Genomic DNA, 15,922 nt, shown 5'->3' with positions numbered 1-15,922 from the left:
TACTATGTTAATGAGAAAGTAAGAACGAAGGAAAACCACCTTTGTTAACGAAACAACTGTAGCATTTTTGGTGTGAAGATTTCAGTTGGTTTCGTTGTTCTTCCGAGGAACGAAAAGTTATAGTAGAGAGTTGGATATGAAGGGAGATGAAAACTGTTAAGATTACATGGCTATCTCTATTCATTAAATTCTTATCTTCTCTACTTAGCCCTTGCTAATTAAATAGTCTGGCAAAATTAATACGCGATACTGTCTTTATCGTCTTCAGCTTCCACTTTCCTCCGACGTCTTTTCTTGGGAATAATCTTCCAGTTTCTCCTTTATTTCCTTTGAAACTTTTTCGTGAAGTTCAAGCAGAAAACCACTATCCAAGAGTTGAAGATTCTTCATCACCTTCGTCCTTTTGTAAAATCTCCGTGCTTCAACGAAAGCTGCGAAACTGTCGCGAAACTGCTCGAGTCGTCTCAGAGAAGAATATTTCTCTCCGTCTCGCCTCTGTGATCTAAAAACAAAATTGGATTTCCAAGGATGATCGAAAATAAACATTAAAACGAATCACAATCTTTGCGGGATGATCGCCATCTTCACTCGCATGGTGCACTTCGAATACCAATCAACCGTTAAGGCCTAAGTTATTAACAAGAGTAATTTATTTAAAAAACGCCAAGTATAGCGCCAAATAAACATGTTAGTAAATCAAAACAACGATATTTTTACGGAAACCTCGTAAAATATATTTTAAATTAAAGAATACATGCATGCATGCGTGTGTAAATTGTGTGTTCGTGTATGTGTGCCAGAATGATTGCGCATGGCATAATCATTCTACGAATCATGCATGATCGCTAGAATTCGGATGACGACGTCGAGTCGTCTTCGGCAATACCGATTAACGGTAGCGTTTATAATTTAGATAATTTTATGTTATGCGTTATTACTTTGTGCTAATTGCGTACCTTTAATATAAAAAGCTTGCAGATACAAGCGAGATTGAATCGCGACACAGTGGAGCGAGTTAATTTTTAGTTACACCTCCCTTTGGATAAATTTCCAACTACGTCACCGACCTCGTCCAACGAACGGTTAAACGAAACATCCGAGGAATTAGATAGCGCAACGACCGTGTTTCCCCGCCTAATCTAAATGAACAGTACTCTCGTTCCGCCCCCGTGAAAACAGATTATACCCGCAGCTTCAATCATCAACGTCGGAAAAGTTCGAGCCGCAGAAAGTTTGAAAAAACATGACCGTATTATTAATCCTTCTTAGTAAATAATCCAACGTTACCGGCGAGTTCCTACGTACAGATGTCTAGCAGACATTTTCTCAAAGTCAATACCCAGAGGGGTTAATTCCGCTCGAGATCCTCGGTTGATCTTGCAGTTGAACAGAATTTCATCTGAAAACTTTCTCCGGCAAGTTCAACACACATCGACAAATATCGAAAACAGCGGGCCCGAGGCTTTCCCGCTCTTCGAGAAAAGTATGGCCCCCGCCCCGCACCTACTACCCTTCCCCCGTGTCAAACAAACTCCAACAGACCGGGGAACACCTTTATCTAGAGACTTCGAAATTTTCTGTCAGCTTTGCGCGCCCTTCTTGTTCCAAGTGTCGGATAGGCGGGGTTCGAGAGGGTGGTATCCAGAAGATTGCCAGCGCGTTTGAACTTCTCTCGACGGGAGCCGTGTCTCTCTATTCCACGACGAAAATCTCGCAGGACAAGGAGGGGCGAACGGCGTTCACGACAGGCGAAGGATTTTCAGGAACGGCATGGAGCGAACGTAAAAACAAATGACAGTGGCTGTAAAGCGGGGCGGAGGAAAGCTCAAGGGGTAAGGGGTACGGTTACATGGGTGGTTGCAACCACCCGGACGATGACAATTTCTTTTTATTTCTCCTTGCCGTCTCGTCTCGCGAGCTCGTTCCCAGCTTTCGACTTTTATTTCTTCTCTAGGTCGCCTCTACGTGTTCCCCGCCATCTCCTGTCCCTGTTTCGCTTCTGTTTCGTCCCTTCGTTCGTGCACCGTAAGATTTCTACGTCGCCACGCGCGGCTACACGCGAAGACGTCCATGTGTCGACGTTGCATTGCTTCGTTTGCGAAATTCTGGTCGTTCTTGTGCCGTGGGTACTAACTAGGCTTCGTCTGGGATGACTGAAGGGACAATAGCGGCGTTTACCGCTCTAATTTTGTTGCGGGACAATTTTACTAGTTTACGAGCGCGTTTTTGTAATTTGTAGCGACGAACGCATGTCGTTGGTCTAATTATTGAAGCCCGCGAGGAAGAAATAGGTTCCTCGGGACATTGGGGATGTGTAAAGGTAACTGAGACGAATGTAGCGATCGTGGGTCAGTTAAATATACGAAGAAAGGCTTCGTGATAAATGTGCATATTTGATGTCTGGCATAATGGAAGAGATTTGTGTTTTACTTTGAACAATAATTTGACATATTCAAAATAAGAATATGTTTATGAATACTGAGACTGTTCATTAGTGTACTTTCTATTAGGAAATGTAATGATCTTATTTGTAACTGAGTATGTTCCAATTGATCTACCATGACACAAAAGTTATTTTGTTGGCCGAGAATAGAAAAAATAAATTTCTGTTAATTGAAATATAACTAAAATAATCGAATAATAACTAGTATTGAATCCAACTATGAAAGTTATGCGAAGGAAGTTTCATCAACGAAATGAAATTCAGAAAAACGGTGGTCCACGTTAAAATAAGTTGAATATTTCCGTTTTATAATGACGTAGTGAAATGAAAAAATGCATGCACGTTACGTGAAATTGTATTTTTGTCCATTTCTATGAATTAATATTTATTTTGTAACTTTTTTTGAAAATATACATATCGTACATTTTATTTCAGAGAAAAATATTTGGAACGCAAACCTTAATTTTGCATAACAGGTTTCTGGGTTGTGCGAGAGTTACCAATATAACGAAGTAGAATGAACTAAATTAATCTATATTGTTGAAGTACCAAACCGAAACATTTATTTCATTTTATTTCCCATGGATTATTTTTCCTCTGTAGAGCAAGTGGAACAATGAATTGCCAAAAAACTTTTGCAGGCCATTGTATGGTCCGAAAGGAAATTGGCATTTTTGCATTAATGGTGTTCGGTATGAAAAATATTTTCTATCCACAATTGACGATTTATTCTTTCATAAATTCTCGAAATTCTATCATATTACGTTGACAATTTTTTCACCAGTTAAAATCTGAATCCAATCATTAACTGTAGTTATTAATCACGGACAAATACATTTCTATAGTTGTATCACCAGTGACCCTATTTCAACTGAAAACCAAATGATTTATTGGCAGTTGTATTATTAATTAATAGACCGGGAAATTGATGCATTTACGATATGATACACTAACATGGAAGGAGTACGAAACATATTTAATGTGTGTCATATATGGTTTATTAATTAGTATAATGATATTAATATTTCGTTTTTAATAAGTATGCGTACCTGTTCGTTATATGTAGGCTATTCTCTTTTAGTATAAATACGCAGTTTATTGATTAGACGTTTGAGTAACAAACTGTAATCGATCCCAGTATTCCTCATTGTGAAAAAAATCAATTTCACAAACAATGAAGACTTTTCTGAATAGACATCTGGGGATATTTCTCGTGTCCACGCGCCCAATTCCTTTTGCGACATGCTGGAAACTTTAGTTAATCTTGCCGGCTGGGGACCAAAAGTTTCGTATTTGACTCTGCCGTTATCTTTTTCGTGATCCTTAGAGCTGAGATCTAGTTTCGATGAATGGAAGAAAAACGGAGAAGGGTCAGTTCGCAAAAGTTGAGAGTGAGACGTCAGTCGCGCCTCCATCCAGTCTTCCTGTACTCCTCGGGAATCTGGGTCTCGTCCTGATCGGTATTGTTTTATTTTTCTCTCGTCGTTTCATCTAGACGGATTGACATACCGACACGGGTGGAATTCTCGAAGCAACGGTCGAAGAAAGACATCAACCGAAAAGCCAGACACGTGTGTAGGATTAAATAAAGCTTTAAAAAGCAATGAAATGGGTACTCTGTCTTCACAAAAAGAAAAAATTGATTTTTTTTAGATATTGTTTCTCTGAAGACTTTTAGAATTGAATTTGATATGCTAACCAACCTATACAAGCAAATAAAAAAAAACTATGTGCGACTATTATTGTTGAGTCAATTTTAAATATTTAGAGACTACCTAAAAAATATCAAAGAAGGTATTTATTATTTTTATATGCACTATTATATACATTTCGAATACAATTTGAATATTCTGCTATATTTTTTTCAGAAGAATATAACCTTGTTTTTAATCATTTGCCTACTAACTAAAAATCGTTATACTTTTATGATTCACTTTATCTGCTATAACTAAAGAAGCACGGCAACGAGGAGGCATAAGTTTCTGATTCATAAGTTCGTAATTCAATTAGAAACTTTAATATGCAAACTTCTTAAGTTCCTTCTAATTCTGCGAAGCCATTATTCATGCTATGCTTAGCATATAGCTGATGGTTATGTGTATATAGGTATACATAGTGCACGTGTTTATAATTAATAACCAATTAACGATAGATACTGAGATTGGTTTTAGGAATATATAGGAATTTAGAAATTAATTATATTTACTCCCCATTAAGCAAAATTGAAATTTTTAAAGCTGTCTACTTTATCGTAGGAATTACTACTTGAATTTTATTTGTGTATCGCTTTTTGGAAAACGTAAGAAATATTTTTAATTTGTGTATATTTAATCAAATTCTCGTTCAAGTTTTCAGCTTTATTTAAATAAGAAAAGTATTCTAAGCTTTCCATTTATCTTACCTGATTAAAATATATATGTGCGTACAGTAAACTTATCTTCTTTATTAAAAATAACTATTTTTAATTTTCTCAAAAATATGGAAATATTCGTAAAAAATTATTCAAAAACATACATACACATTGCAAAGAATAAAATAAAAGCATGAAATTACCATCATTTTCAAGAAAAAAAAGTCAATTCACCATGTCTTCTAAAATGCACATTTTCCAGATTATTTTTGACCAATGACACACAACAAATCTACCAAAAAGGTTAATACCATCGGCTGGGTCCCACGTTACAACCAATTATGTCTCCCCGTCGTCGATGTGAAACTCGTTCGATCTGTCCGCCATTTTCTTTAAACAAACGGGATAAATTTACCAGCGGTTTTCCTACAGTTTCATGCGATTAGTTCTCTTTATGCGATCAGGCCGTTTAGTGCGGGAAGATAAATCTGACGTAGCGCCAGGGGATTCCAGCGTGGCTCGTTAAAAATGGAAATTACCGGCATTTTAAAAAGCTGATCTCGCAGGGCGCGCGGAAACGAGCGCAATCGGGCTGGAAAAAGTTGGTGGAATTTGGCCGGGAAGCGAACTCGGTCTTCCAGAGAAGGATTCACGGGGGCTAACGAGTCCTTATTATCCTCGTCATCGGTCGGATTTCGTTTCAGTAGCGATGAATCCGTGCAAGGGTGGTGGAAGGAGGAGATACATCGCGGAAATCCTGCGCCACCCCTATGATTTCCAGTGGTGGCTCCTCGTTGACTAATGACTGACATTAAATAAAACGATCGAGAACGTTCCGAAATCCAGCGAGTCTCACTCCTGCTGGATATTGCTACGTTCCATGGCTGACCCAGTACGTACTGTTACTACTGAACGCACGTATACCTAGGTGCCTTCAGGGATTTTAAAAATACAATAATGTTGAATAGACATTTTATTGTGGTACTTATTATAGTTAAATGTGAAGCTTGAATATCTCATTTTGCAGAAACGAATTCAGAGTGAGATATAGTATGGATCCAAAAACTATATTTTTCAGTTTTTGTCGTTTACCTCTGAAACTCAGGATTTTTATGAAAGTAAGTGAATAACATTTTCTAATTATTTTTGTATGATAGCGAAGAGTTTTATCCTTTGTAATAAATGAAAATGGAGATGCAGTGTTTCAAAGCTGATTCAAAACAAAAATTTGAAATTTCTCGCTTCTACAAGTTAATGTATACAAATTTAACCATACGAAATTTATATGTAATACAAATTTCAAATAAAATGTATTCCTAACAAATCACATAGTATATTTGACTAATTTAACATTTATCGATGTATAAAATTCTTTTATACATCAAAATCATTAAACACACATATATTCTTTCTATACAAATATTCATACATAAAATTGATTCAAGTGATTTTCACTCAACTGTAGGACTGTTCGTGGTAAATCGAAAAACATGGATTTTTCGATATTCATTTACACACAGTTTTAGAGCAATCAAAAATCTACAACTCCTATTTAAATAATTTCCTACATGCCTCGCAGCGTCGCAGCTATTTCACAAAAATGAAAAGTCTGTTTTTTTGGGAAGAGGTATTTTCAGCCCCTTGAACATTAATGTTACGGGAACGTAAAACGGACCCGTTAGGAACCACTTGCGCGCAACGATTCAACATTTTCGAAATTTTCGAGCTCCCTAATTTTGCTTGTTAGCGAAGTCAAGGGCTCATTAGACTGAATATTTGGTACGTTTCGAGTAAGCTAATTGTCCGTATTGGTACTAACGGTCGATTGAATACGTTGCTTTAATATAACAACCACAGTAGTGCGTTGAACTCAATTGTGTGTTTATCATCTATCGATCCCAATTGGGTGCTGCGAAACGTTGAGTGACAGATCTGCAAATGATTAAAGCAGTGATTGACCGATCGCCACGATTTCACGTCAAACATTCAGGTAATAGTCTTTAAAGTAAAACCCAACGCGACCAAGTATTATTATACGCCGTCCAGTTACAGTTCTGTAAATCAGAAGTCGTTTGTGTTACACAGCCGTCATTGGGTAAAACGTTGCAATGAATTCTCACCTCGTCGATCAGCTTGTTTCAAGTGGACATCTATTGTAACGTAAATTGCATTTGGTGTAGCTGCAGCGTTGAATTTCCAGGTTTAGAGAAACTGAGTTTTGAAGAAGACATTGAGGTCACACGAAACCCTGCCAAAATGTTATAGTATTTCAGTATTCAAATAAATAAAGAACAATTAGTAAACATCATTTGCTCTTTAATATCAATAAAAAATAAAGAGAAATAATAGGAAAAGAATAGTAGGTTAGACACTTGTTTTGTTTATTGCTGGGTTAGATCTATTTGATAGTTACTTTATTAATTCTCTTCTTAATAATTTGTATTAAATTGCAAAATTGATATTTCTTTTTTAATTTCATTGTTAGTTATCTAAAGTGAATATTTGTAAATTTTTTTCCATTATCATCATTAATTTATTAATCCGTTGTATCACAAATAAAATAGTGTCCACATTTATATAAACATATTAAATAAAAATTGAAGTATTTTAGTCTTATCTTACGATAACTCCACAGGTATGCTAAAATAAGTGGTTTGCACTCGCATTCGTCGTTGAAAGTGAATCGTTAAGTAAGACGTCAACGTATAAGAAACGAAATATACATAATGATTCCACTTTTGAATACATGCGTTTATATTAATTTTTGTTATCACTCTTCGTTGCCAACATATTCGCACCCTCGATTTCGCGAGTAACTTGAAGCCTAGATTTGTCACTAGTCAAAGCTGAAATTAAAGAGGGTAGGTAGGAAACCTGACTCGGTTTGCTGGTCTAACACAATTGCACGTAAAACCTTGGGGCTCCCGAAAAACAACGGAAAGGATCGAGCAATTTTCTACGTGAACGGTTAACGATTAGTTCCTGAAGGACGTGTGGTTTCCCCAGCAGCTGTTTCCAGAGCCACGCCATGGACGGCTACCGTCTGCATCCCTTAGGATATCGCCCGTATATATGCGGTATCGAGTGCGCGAACAGGGCAAAAAGATTGACAAACGACGCCGCGATATTATAAAACAATTGATGGATGATTTGATACGCGAAGAAGGACGGCGAAGTGGCACGTGCACCTTTTTACGTCCTCGTAAATTTACTTTCCCCTTCAGGATCTTTTGTTCTTCTTCGTCATCCCCGCCTGTCGCTTCTTCCTTTCACGGTTGGCCTCTTTCTTTTGGTCTCGTATCGTAAGCCGTGCACCCTGATAAGTCGCCTCTCCAATGAAGACAAATCGTCGGCGTCCCGCAATTTTACGAAGGGTAATTAATTGTCGAGAACGTAACGAGCCCCTCGATTGGCGCCCTGGTGTCGATACACGGTCTCGGTGTAGGATCAACGCGTAACAGACGGCGCGTAGCAGAAAAAAATTGCAAAAACGATGCAAAAAATATAAAACACGTTGAACGATATTTAATATCTTATCGATTATTAATATTGAAATGACTTATTCATTGATATTAAAATGCGATCGAATTTTTGGTTGCAGTACATGTAGATTTATTTTTGGTTTACATGATTAAATATTCATTTTAAAAACATAGCGTGCTCAAAAGCATTGCTTTGTTTGATATTTGTGATTTTGTGAAGTTTGTTCTAAAACTTTTAACGATTATTATTATTTTTTCCATATTAATATTAAAATGATTTATTCGTTAATATCGGAATTCGATCGAATTTTCTGTACACTGTAACAAAATATTATTTACAATATTATGTAAAGAATAAGTTATTCCTTTATGGAGTATTTCAATTATATCTGTCTTCTCATTTACTATTCGAAGTAATGAAACTCAGCAAATATTTACTAATTTTAATTTTCAAAAGGGGAACTGTCCATGTTGATACTCGAAGGCGCCGAAAATTTGCAAATATTAAGCGGCTAGACCCGAAGGGACTACTTGTATTTCCACGATTGCAGAAATGCATGAACGTTGCCAGCGAAACGTGCAAACTGACGAGACTAAGTGAATTAAATTCGAAACTCTTCCGACATTTCAGCTTAGAGAAACTTTAGCACATACGGTATGCTGTCTGTACATCCACAGCTTTATATTATTGCTTGATATTAGTCACTTTCCAAACGTGAGAGGAATACGTTTAGAATAAGCTTGAGTAAGGATATTGCAATGGCGTCGAATTTGTCACTTCAACAAAAGAATGGCCTCTACTCTACACACAATAAATATTTTCCACTTAAGTACACGCCGTATAATACATTTTGAGGTTTAAATATAAAAATATACCATATTTTGCCTAGGACATATTTTTAATTAAATTTATTAGAAGTAACATACTTACAATTATTCCAAATAGCAATACGTACATAAAATTCAACAGATAATTGTTGTTGACAATCCTAATTCTATAATAATATTTTATACGAAAAATATTTATTAATTACGATAGACAATTTGCATGTTCAAACTATCGAAATGTATAATACTACGTTTTGATTTGAATATAAACCCTATCAAATTTATTCGAAATAATATACGGATAATTCGTATATTATTCAGCAATAAATATATAAAATTCAAAACAGTAATATTCAAATATCAAGTTATGAATAATAATACATGAAAATAATACTCAAATAGTAATTTAGATAAAATAATATTAAAATAGTATCTTACCAATAGCAACATTCAAACTGTAATTTACTAATATTACTTAATACGCGAATTCCTACAAATTATTAAAATATGAAATTACTCGAATATTATCAGGTCTAGTACGAAATGCTAGTAAGCATTTGAAATCTTAACCTTCTTTGAAAACTTTCCCAATGTTGTAAAGATGATTGTCATAGTGACTAAAAGTCTATTTTGGAGAAAAAAGTAAGGAAATTTTTAGTCTATCCGTTGGTTTCTTATATTCTCCCGGATCTTATTATCTATTTGGCGCGATACGTATTGGTAGTGAAAATGCAAAAAGGGGTAGATATTGTACGCAGTTCAATTTTATTTCCTGGTTACCATTTTAAGCTTCTGTTATCATCCCCTTGCTCCGGCTTTTCCAACATTCTCTCCGTGCAAGTAAGTTGAGTCACGAAGGAGGTTGGGATTCACCCACCATCTTGGAGGTCGCAGCCTCGTACTGGAAGCCTCGGTTAACACGCGGATTATTCTGTTCCGTATTTACGGTATCCAAGGCAGGACCACTAATACCACTGCGACGAACATTAACATAACATTAGCCGTTTGCATTAATCCGGAGTATATCAGAGTGCAACGGTAGGGCAACTTCCACTTGAGGGGATGAAAGTGGAAAAACGAAACTCGCGAAACTCGAGACAATGAAGAATGAATTCAAGTCCAGCCATAGAAAAAGTTAATGTTGCGGAAAATTTTGGAGCTTCATTTGTCTCGGACGGATATACGGATCTCGGGAGCTATTAGAGGGGAATTAAAAAGTTTCGTTGAACGAGAAAGAAGTATATAATGATGTATAGTATTTAATGATCTATCGCGTGTATTGCATTCTGCTGTATCAAGGTGAGCATATTTTCATCATTTTTTAAGTACCAGTAAAATATTTTAAATAACACCGATATTACTTACCTACATAAACTATAATAATATAGCTTTCACAAAATTCTCCTTGTTCTTCTAAATGACAGGTAAACAGTCAGAACCTTATCGAATAATATAGTTACCAACGACAATATTATAATTCAATACATATTTAACTCTGTATTTTTTGTTAAACAACTTGTGTGTGGTAATTAATTTTCCACTTTTTAACCTGAACCGGCCAAATTAGAAAAGTTATTACCTCCAAGCATTTTTAACCCATTGGTTTATCGAAATTCCATGCATGATAATTCATTATCGCGTGCAGAAAACCATTATCAACGGCCTTCCGTAACTTTTTAATTTTACTGAGAGAAGGAAGTACATTTTCATCCAATATCGAGTATCCGTGTACCCAAAGAGCTTCGTTCAATCTGTTTATTGGCTCTCCCAACAGTAGCATGGAGGTGAACAATACGTAAACTGATACCTTTACAGGCCATTATGTTCCTTTGCTGATATAGCGTTTCTGCATAGGTGCAATTATTTGTCAGCTTCGAATTTCCTAAATGATCTCAAACGATAGAAGAATTATGAACTCATTGTTTTTACACCATGCCTGTGACGATGAAAGGTAATTGCAGTAAAAACTATAAAAGCAAGAAAGGGATTTTTCTTGTTCCTTTAGGGGATGTATTGATCTAGAATTTTGAAAAAATCTTTTCTTTTCAAATTACTTTTCGGAATAATATAAATATTTTCCTAAAAACAGAAATAATAAATATTTAGAAATTTAAGATTTGTTATGAGTATGCTTCTATAACGAATTATGAAATGTTACATAAATATTAAACAAGAAACGATTTTAATAGATAAAATGAATATCGTATATATGTACTAATGTTATCAGAATACAAAATATTATTGAGATTTAATTATATGTCCAACTATTATTTTATATGCCTGAGCAAAGGAACAGCGCGTATTAGTCTTCAGAATGATCGTATTTCTCTTTCGTTCCCTTTCTTCTAAAAACTAAAAATACTTCTTTGGTTGCTACCTATTTCACTCAGCGCTCTTTTTTTGAGGCGAGGGAAACCGAGGACTTCCCACTAGGTCGGAGTTGCTAGAGTGCTGTTGGAGCTCAATTTAAGTCACCTAATGACCTTTCTCTTGGCCGCACGTGCGCGTTGGTGGCCCCGACAGGGTAAAAAGGAAATTTGGTGGTATAAATCGCAACTGTCCCGACGCGGCGTGTGCCTTTGCCACGATAATCAGGTTATTTGTAATTCCAGGGCCGACTGATCAAATCTTCCTAATTTCCTGGATCTGCTCGCTTAAAATTCCGCTCGTGGAACGCGCCTCCCTGCCTTCTCCGTGGGAACGCGGCCCCCGAAAACGACTCTTCCTCGACAATGGAACTGTTGTGGAAAGCTCCGTTGCCGAGTGAAAGAAATTGAAGGAGGGACTGAGCTTAAGAGAAAGAGATTGAAAATAAACACGTAGAGCGGTGCCGTATTAACTTTTAACGAGCAGTCTGCATGAAATCCTCCCAGAAGTTGGGAATCTGCTGAGTACAAATGAAACTGGTCGGCGAACTTCGTTTCTCCTTGTAGATACAATTACTATCGATAAAAGGTATATATGCGCGCGCATAACAGATCAAGTAGGGCGAATATTATAGATAGGTATTTACGAAGAAACAACAACTAAGTATGATAGGCGATCTCAAAATGTACGTAACTATGTACCGAGATGAGATTACTTATTAAGGAGAATAAAAAATGGAAATTTGAATCATTACTTATTGGAAATAATTTAGTGGATTAAGTTGTTGTATAGGTGGAAATATTAATGACTTTTTTTTATAGACGAAATGAATTATTATACTTGATGTATATTATATGTATATGACGATGTATATATCTATATACATATATGATATAATATCAAGGCCTAATAATTGCTTATAATTTATTATGTAAGCATGCTGTTTGATTTAATGTTATTTTTTATAAGTTTACTGTCACACAGATTTATACATTTACTTTTTTATATACTCCTACTTATGTTAATTCTTACCTACATTCTTCTAATTTTATTTTTTAATTTCATTTTCTCTGCCAAGAATGTTAGAAATGTTTGGAATGATTGTACTATACTTCACAAAAATGGAAATTTTTCAGAAATTCATTAACGAAAATGTTTGCGAACGTTTACAAACAGCGGTTGCAACATATTTATTGAAGCGTTTTGGATACATTTGGTCGATTTGGCTCTGATATGCTGATGGTTAATGAAGTCGTAACAGTTGAAACAATTATTGACAAATTTCGGTAACAATTTATACTAATTGAACTCCAACCTTAGGAAACGAAATTTACCAAAGCATAACATACATTCTGATAATTGAATTAGTTTGCAGTTCATTCGTTCGAGTAGCTGAATAAAATCATTGGGGCAAATTAGGGTAATTACTTGAAACACATTAATGAGTATTCTGTTAAATAATAGACACGGTGGTTTCAATTTCCATTGCAAACTATAATGTACAATTTATTTTAATTAATTTATTACATCGTCACCAGAGAGTAATGGAACGACGAATTGCAAGAGAACGATCTGCAGTAATTCGCATGTTTGATGATTAACTGTATAACGTTGCTGTGAATTATTTCGATCGCGTGTCGAATGATGAATGCATCGACCCATTAAGCTACGCGTTGTTTGATATTTGTCATAAAGGTAAATTGTCCATTAAGTAATCTGAAAGACGGAATTAAAAAAGAAAAATTGTAGCCCCCGTAAAAATTCATCGTATTTATTCAAAAATTTTAAAACATTATTTATTTGCGCAACCAGACATACATTTATTTTTAAACTGTGGGTCAACTTGACATTCGATTTGATGAAAAATGATTAATTTTCATCGGAAAGGTAAAGGAAGGTTTTCGTAATTATACGTAAATTATCGAATACTGATGGGAGGTACGATCATAAGTTTCCTGGAAGGTAAACGTAACTCCTCCTCCATTGGAATGCGAGGCATGACCATCCTTTGCGCAATAAATACTGCAGACGCTAGGTTATGAGCAGAATAATCTCGTAATTTCACACTCTGTGGGGGACTACGACGGTTTGAACTTACCATTTGGAATATTAATGAATCTTAACGAATGTACGGTTTTACCTCGCAACGAGAGCAATTTAATACGTCGATTTTTCTCAAGTTAGATCATTCCTGAATTATATTTCAACTAAGCACCCTCATCCCTTAAACATATACAAAATTCTGAGTTTCACAAAGTACAAATTAATCATAGAAGGGTTGACAATATTTCACTTCTTGCAAGATCAATTATCATTTCAGGAAGCATATACAAAACTTCCAAGGCGACCCCATTACATTTTCATTAAACGCGTCTCCGCCGAGAGAAAGAAAAATGCTTCTCGAAAGAATGTTCCGTCGTTCTACGCAAAATTAAATTGCTATGCAGATGATGAGCTTTCTGAAAAACCGTCGCTGGCAAGATTTCGTTTCCCTCTTCGCTGGTCTTTTCCCAATAAAACGATACCCTCTTCTTTAAATCGACGAAAAGGTGTTTCTTTCGTTCTTCCCCTGTCTGTATTTGTTTTTCCCCTTTTAGCGTTCTTGTCTTTAGCTCTTCGCGTCAGCTTGTCTCTCTCGCGAAATTCTTCGTCTCCCTCTCGCTCCAGCGTCGAAGCAATTTAATCAAAATCCATCCTCGTTCTGCTCCACCCGCTCTATCGGTCTCACCAGCCCTCCCTCCCCTAGCAGCTTTTTCTTTTATTTGCACTCGAGTTTGCTGTGGAGCTCTCTGGTAGTTACGTCTCTGGACAAACGGAAATTTGAATAATCCTGCCGGTAAGCCTCGTTAAATGCCACCCAATGAAATTTGATGTTGATCGTGGTTAGCGTGACCGCGTCCTGGCGCTGCCGTTAGTCACGCAATTACGTGATTGCGGTTCCAGGATTATTCAATTATCAGTCACGCACATGGAGGTAAAAACTGCGAAACGTTGGACAGCTCTCGATGACGTCTAGACATCGCGCGACGGAATTAAGAGGGTGGGATACTCCAGAAGCCATAAATGTTTGTACGATATCGAATGGGATGTTCCAATTTAATACAATAATGGGAGGCCATATTTCTTATTTCTTTTTTTTGGAAATTGTTGCACTATCAGATGAATCGTCTGAAACAGATCAGGGTGACAGCTAATATAAAGGTTAAAATTTAAGGCTAAAATTTATTTTGTTTGTTTCATGTTAAATAGTCTTTATACAACTACACGGATAGAATAAGCAACAAAGAAACACGTATGATCTATATATGTAATTATTTGTTTAATTCATATACTTGAATTCAATTGTTTTTTTTTTAATTCTTTCTTTTTCTCTTTCTTATATATTTTTTCCTCTTGTATTCATCCTTGAATTTTAGAATAATAGACATCGTAAATTTGTAGCTAAAATAGGACAAAGTTTAAGTTAAAATTAGACAGGAAAGATACGACTTCTACCATCTGTTGTAAAATAGTGAGAAATAAAGGTGAATATGTAGAATTTTATTGGAGTTTCAGGTTCACGAATGCATTTCGGCGTCCTATATATTCGTGCACCTCAATAAGCCAACTTCTCGAGTTTTTTCGTTTTCCGATACTTCACTCTCGCTTTAGTTTCCCATACAATCGCCTGTGGCATATAGATTACATAATTCTGAGATGAAAGAATATTTGTTGATCCTTTAAATAGCACTTCTACGCGTTCTAACAAATGAAAAAGGCGCCCTACTTTTTATTTGGTAATTAGAACGCAACGCAGGAGTGTAGCAATATTAACGTCTATTAATATTGTCGTTTATATAATATTACAAATATCAGTGGATTGTCATTTCTAAAAGGACTTTATAATTTTGTTTTTTAATAACAATTCAATTATGATGAACAAGTTTGGTATTTGTGATTTACTAAAAACAAAATTCTAAATCCTATTTTGAAAAATATTTTACAGTTAGTTAAAGGGAACGTATAATTATTAACTATGCGTGTCCCATACACTTGGTGAAACACTAAAAGAAAGTTGCCAACATGATAAATATATTTTATCTACATATATTCATTACACTCTTTCTTCTATGTATTTGAACTTGTAAATTAAACATTTGTATTTTAATTTTAATTTTAACAATTATAAGTCTAATACTGACTCGGGGTCTCATTTTTACAATTTTACACTCGCAGGATTGTTTACTGATATTTTTCTAAATAAAAGTTTCGAGTATACCAAAGAGTGAGTTCGATCATACAGATTATTATCTGTCCACGACAGGAGTCGGAAGTTACATAAAGTTTCTCGAAGAAATGATCAAATAAAGCTTTTCATTTCAGAGATTGTGTCAATAACGGAGAGTTTAACGTTAGCCACGTAGAAGCTGTCTCGTAGATTCGCCTTTAGAAACAATATTTAATGAAACAGAA

The 15,922-nt window shown here is 35.6% G+C and overlaps 1 protein-coding gene across 1 annotated transcript in view; it reads left to right on the top strand.

Moving 5' to 3' along the window:
* Positions 1–15,922, top strand: part of LOC128885852 (uncharacterized) — a 201,126-nt gene that overhangs the window by 14,219 nt on the left and 170,985 nt on the right. The gene's annotated exons all lie outside the window — the stretch shown is intronic.

Source organism: Hylaeus anthracinus, unplaced genomic scaffold (assembly GCF_026225885.1).
Source record: "Hylaeus anthracinus isolate JK02 unplaced genomic scaffold, UHH_iyHylAnth1.0_haploid 11982, whole genome shotgun sequence".
Classification (NCBI taxonomy): Eukaryota; Metazoa; Arthropoda; class Insecta; order Hymenoptera; family Colletidae; genus Hylaeus; species Hylaeus anthracinus.
Note: the sequence above shows the minus strand (reverse complement) of the source record. Positions and strands in the feature narration are given on the sequence as shown.